Genomic DNA, 6,000 nt, shown 5'->3' with positions numbered 1-6,000 from the left:
TGTTTATTCAAAGATTCACAACTGAGAAGGAATTTGGACTCAGGTTTCCTAAGCCACACTGCAACGTGCTACTGGCTACACCACATTGTCTCTAACCACCATGGTTTCTCCATCCTTGTGGAAAACAAGTTTGAGAACATTACCCTCTTATGTGTATTAAATAAAGGACTTTAGCAGGAAAGCACTAAAGAAATATTATTTTCATTATAGATTAGAGAGAGCACTAAACACAGTGCTTGATACTAAATCTACCGGAGAGGGCAGAGGTGTGAGAGAGCATGTTTTGCAGAGCTCTATTTTATTTATATCCTGCTTTTCTTGGCTTCTCTTATGTTCTTATAAAGCAGCAAACTATTCCCCTCTGCCATGTTATTATCACAACCCTGTGAACTAAGGCTGAGAGAAACTGGTCCAAGGTCATTTAGCGAGCTCACAATAAATTAGCCTTGAAAGCAACAGGCCCATAATCTTCTTCCACCACAAAATAAAACCCAGTCCATGCAATCTAGTGTGCTTAGTCTCTACTGCGACTCAGATCTATGAGGACAGGTCAGAGGGCAGCTCTGATGAAGGGAGTTTTGACTTTAGAAGGCACAAACCCCGAAAACGTTGTTGGTCTCGAATTTAGCTCTCTAAATCTATGAGTCGCCCCTATTGACGCACTGAACAGGTAGGGAATAAACCCACCCACCTACCTCTCCCCCCCCCCCCCGACGAGTGATCTAGAGAAGACCCTTTTCATTATTATTTCCAAGCGATGCAAATAAAGGTCACCACATGAATTAACAATTACACTTTAAAACTAAACACTTTCCAGCCAAATTAGCTCGCGGACCTTAAGACCCGGCTCCAGTTCTCGAAGAAGCTCTCGGCAACAACGCCACCGTCACCTCGTTTTTAATCCCCCCTCTCCAGATCCCCGTCTGGGTCGAAGCAAACAGAGCAGACCGACTGTCAGACGGCCACTCTAGGCCTTCATTGGCCAGTGCATAATAGCGAGGCGGGACGTCCTTTCGGCGCATGCGGAACTCCGCTCTCTTTCTCTTTCGAGGCTCCTCCCTATCCTGCGTTTCCTCCCCCCCCCCGCCCTCCCGCCTTTCACTGACTGCAAGCGAGCCGCTGTTGTTGTCAGTAGGTTTCGTAGCCCGCCGGGGACACTGGAAGCGCGAGCGCAGTCCGTTGGGCGCGCGAGTCATACAACCCGACGAGAGCGGCGCGAGCCCCCCCCCCCCCCCAAATCTCCAGAACGCCGAACCGTCCGCGCGAGTGTTATATTGTTTGTTTGCTGCCGCCGCCGCCCTAGTCGCTGAGGAGGCCACTCTGCGGCTTCTGTTCCCTTAGCCCTGTGAGAAGAGTGGACGGGTGCAGATTCGAAGCGGCCACTTTTCCATGCGGGGAGCGGCGGGAGAAAGGCGGAGGACTGCCGCCGGAGAAAAGACGGCTGCTCCTGCCGCTGCCAACATCCTGAGTAAGTGAATGAGGGCGGGGTTGGAGAGCGGAACCGAGTCTTTCTCCGGCTTGGCCTGCCCTGAAGCTTTCGCCGGGAGGCCTCGAGGGGCAGGTGCCGTCAGCGAGGAGGGGCGCCGGGCTTTGCTGAGGGGAGAAGGGGCCCGGCCCGATCTCCTGAGGCCTCCTCCTTATCATCCCCTCAGGCCAGACGCTGCAGCGTTGGCAAGGAGCTGGATCTAAGCTCAGCTTTTGGGGTGTGTGTGTCCCTACCTGTTTGCGACAGATCAATGAAAAGGAGTGAACGAGGATGAATGCTCTTTTGTGCGTGTGAACGCGATTCTTCCAGGGGCTAGTGTGGGATGGCGTGTGAGAGTGTATTAAAACACACACACACTCTTATGATGCTGCATGTGAGCGGAGGGTGAAGCCCAGTTCACCTTTTCTTGTCTCTTTCATCTTTAGCGCGCGCTCTCTCGCAACTCCCCTCTCCCTGCATTAAAAGGGAGAGACGCGCTTTCTTTATTCCCTTCCCGCGCCTTGGAGAAATACTCAGTCAGGTTTATGCGGCCGCGGCTAGGAAGTTTTTTGCACCATAGCTGAAGACCTGTTTCGGAGGGGAATGACACTGCAGCTTATTCTTACAAGCTAGATGTTCGAAGCCAACAGGTTTGTCCGGGGTGAGCAGAACTGCCTGTTTATTTTCCTTCGGATGGTGCAGAATGGGTCTTCCACAAAGAGAAGACGTCCCCATTTCCTTCTTTGGAAGTAGCTGCGGAGAAGATTGTCCTGCCAAAGACACATTTTTGGACGTAAAATCTCTTCAGCAAACAGCCATTTCTGTAAACTGTTATCTTCTTGTGCTTTGCAGGTAGCATCTCACAAAGGCACCAAACCTGTAGAGTGTGTATAGAGGTGTTGTTTTTTTACTTAGCCCCCCCTCCTGCTTTATAGTATTGATGAAGCAGATCTGTAGAGAAGCATTGCACTTGTTTTAACTAATGAATAATTAAAACACTGAATTGCTTAAAGAAAGCTATGTTGACTACAGTGGGGGGAATTCACATGTTTTTGCTTCACCGGGTATCTTTTATCTCTGTCAAGTTATGAAATGCAAGTATAAGACAGCCTGCTCCTTGTATGAAGTAAGAAACTACACATGGTTTGCATTTGAGGGTTATTTCATATATCCATGAGGTGCAAATAAATATTTTTCACTGACTGCCAAGGAGCTGTACTACAGTATAATATGGATATGAATTCCTTTCAAAGGATGTGAATCAAGATCTGTTTAAAGCCTGCCCTCTAGTGCAGCCATTCTTATTCTTATATGCTGCTGTTTTTATATAGTTCTTTTTAGGAATTCATAATGTTAGGTGCTTGGTGTAAAAAAGTGAGGAAGGAGTTTAGTAGAGTAAGTCCCAAGCTGTTTTTGAAAAATATCCACAAGGACATATTTTTAATGTAGGTACTTAAAATGGGGGAAGTACTGTAATTTGCTCCATGCTGCAGCCAGTTATCTGGATTTTTAAAAATGGACACATTGTTTGTCATGCAAATGTACATTCTGACTCCCCCCCCCCAAAAAATTAACTGCATAAATGTACCATTTTGTGCAATGTTTTCCTGGTATACTTGGTAAATATATATAATTATATAATTACTTGGAAGAATTAGACCTGGTACTATTCAAATACAGTCTGAATGGATAAAAAAAGAAAATTTAGAACCAAAATTCACTTTATATAATCAATGTAGGGAACCATTTTATTAAATGGAATGTTCAGGTAAGAAAGTAATATGACGATGTAATTAATTAACCAAATGAATGTAAAGGTATCTGTTGTTGATCTCGTCTAATGTGTAAACTCATGCTATAGAGATTGCAGCAATATCTTAATTGTCTAGAATGTTTAGAGATCTTACACTTTGTACTCTGATAATTTTGACAGCTTTTGTGCATTTTGCATTGAGTTGAACTCAATAGCCTTCATATCTCCATGTTTTGGGAACAGTTTTTTAACAAGTGCTCTTTTGTTTTTCCTGGTTTCACGTTTGTATCCTTCCTGTCATCTTTGAAACAAATGCAAGGAAGTGGATTGCTCACATTTGCTTGGTGCTCCAAATTCCCTTAATGGTATTGTTTCCCACTCTGTTGTCTCTCCTAGTTCTACCATATATAATTTGGAGCCAATCACTTAAGTTATTAGAGAGGAGAGTCTGAGGGGCAGATCATTTGTCTTCTGTCCTTTCTGTGCAGTGGTGAGTAAGCTGTAATGCCTAAACAAGGTTGATCATTCTAGGTGCATAGTAATGGTTGACATGCATAGTGTCCATATGTATTTTTAACAACATTGAAATTGCATAAAACCTGTAGAGCAGCCTTCTAATTAAGCAGTTGCCAGTGGTAAGAATTGCTTTCAAGAGGCTGACTAAGATGTGTTCCCTTTAAATCTCTGTACTGTTTCTTGTCCTCAGTATGTACTGCCATAGTATAATGCTTTGTTATTCAACTTTGAGAAATTCAACATTTCAGTAGGGTTGGTTCTTGTTCTCTTTCTCCTCTTCCCATTACCAAAAATATTATTTGAATACATAATCTCCCTGTAACCCAGCCCTTCAGATCTAGTATTTTTTTTTGTGGAGCACATGCAAACACTTTAAATGAATTATTATTAATATTTAAACCACTTACATTTTTTGACAAGTGAAGGTGTATTATGTTTTTCCTAAATCCATCGGGTATCAGTAAGTCATGCAAGAAATTCATTCAGCACATAGCACTGGATGATGGGGGTGACAATGATAGTGGGTCAGCAAAAGAATAAGAGGGAATAGATGTCATTTTGAGGATTTCTTATATATATTTGAACACATGATTCATATGAACTACACCAGGCTTATGAAACATGCCACAGCAAAATGTTAATGCTGTAGGTGGATCTAGTTATTGGGTTTTCATTTTGGAACACTTTTATTGAATAATGGAAAGTGTGCTGTGCATGACAGTCATAATTTGCTACACATCACATAAATTATTCCTAGTTGGATCATTAATTATTTATAGTCTGACTTTCTCACTGTGACTCAAGGCGGATTACAAAACTCGTCAATGTAATAGCAGCAGTATTAGACACATAATAAAACCATTGTAATAAGACTAGATTGCATTAGAAAGCATGCAGTAAATCAGTATTAAATATAAGAAATGAAAAAGGTAGATTGCAGAAATTAGCAAATAATGCAGTAAAATAAATTCATACAGTAAGCAGTGTCATAAATTACAGTCCATGTCCCTTTTGTAAAAGCATTTCCCTTAACAATTCCATTTTACTATAGTTCTATTCCCTTTGTAAAGATATTTTGCTGAACTATTAATAACATAAGAGAAGCCATGTTGGATCAGCCAATGACCCGTCCAATCCAACACTCTGTGTCACAATGTGGCCAAACCCCAGGTGCTATTAGGAGATCTACCTGTGGAGCCAGAACTCCAGAAGCTCTACCAGTGTTGCCCCCCACCCACCCAAGCACTAAGAATTTTGTTTTATACGTTCTGCAGAATGATAGAAGGCTTTCTGAGGATGTTTATTCTACAAAGTGGGAGCCACAACAGAGAATGGTTAGTTACAAATGGCTGCTGAACTTATCCATTTGCACGGTGGCACTTTCAGGAGACTTTGCTCAGATTAGTGCAGCTGTCACAGTGGAGCATATCAGGAGAGGCAGTCCTTTAGATATGTGAGTCCTAGGTCCTTAGTTAATACCTTGGATTGAACCTGGGCACTAATTGCTATACATTATACATTGTCTGGGTCATTGCCTGCAGCAAACATACTGAAGAACTGTGATTAACTGCATCAGTATAATGCTGTGGTGAATGGCATATTCAAAGTTTATTCCAGGTCAGAGATTAGAAAGACAAGGGGAAAAACAATGCAGCAGTACAAGCCCTTATACCCTGGAGTTATGCATGTAAGTCTTGCATTACCAGTGTAAGTCAGTTGTAGTGCATTAGCAGCCTAGATAAGGGACCTGTTTTCTACCTGTCTGTAAAACCTTCTCTGCCTTTTTGCTTAGAGGTGGTTCTTACATGCTACAGGTAATAAGTGACTGACTATTTACATGCCCACTGTGCTACTAGATCTTGAGGTTAATAGTGATAAAGTGTACCAGGACTAGTATTTAAGCAGTCTAGCACTTTCACAAACTGATGGGTGTTTGTTTTCTGTTTCAGACCTTATTATGAGTCAAATAGAAACTAAAAAATATCAAGGGATGCTATTTAAAACTGGTTGTATCTATGCTAAAGGTTTTCCTGTGGCTAGGCTTTGAAACTGCAGTAGGTTTTTAAATTGTTGTTTGTTTGGTTCATTCATACTGTGTCATCCTCTTTCCTTTTATATCTTTGGGACAAAAGCTGTAAGAATTCCCAGCTTTCATTTTTAAAATACAGGTTTAACAAATTGTTATAAATATTGTAATTGCCTATTTTTAAAAGCCCTCTGGTGGTCCAGGGGGAAAATGCAGGGAAAATGTTGGCTGGCAGAAGAA

General features: G+C 42.2%; 1 protein-coding gene across 1 annotated transcript in view; it reads left to right on the top strand.

Annotated features, from left to right (window-relative positions):
* The first annotated feature begins 1,035 nt into the window (after nt 1–1,035).
* SNRK (SNF related kinase) overlaps nt 1,036–6,000 on the top strand; it is a 36,754-nt gene continuing 31,789 nt past the window's right edge. The window contains exon 1 of the mRNA XM_060248843.1: nt 1,036–1,468. The gene's annotated coding sequence lies outside the window, so the exon portion shown is untranslated. The remainder of the gene's footprint in view (nt 1,469–6,000) is intronic.

Source organism: Heteronotia binoei, chromosome 10 (assembly GCF_032191835.1).
Source record: "Heteronotia binoei isolate CCM8104 ecotype False Entrance Well chromosome 10, APGP_CSIRO_Hbin_v1, whole genome shotgun sequence".
In the NCBI taxonomy this organism is placed as follows: domain Eukaryota; kingdom Metazoa; phylum Chordata; class Lepidosauria; order Squamata; family Gekkonidae; genus Heteronotia; species Heteronotia binoei.
This window is presented reverse-complemented; position numbering and strand designations above follow the sequence as displayed.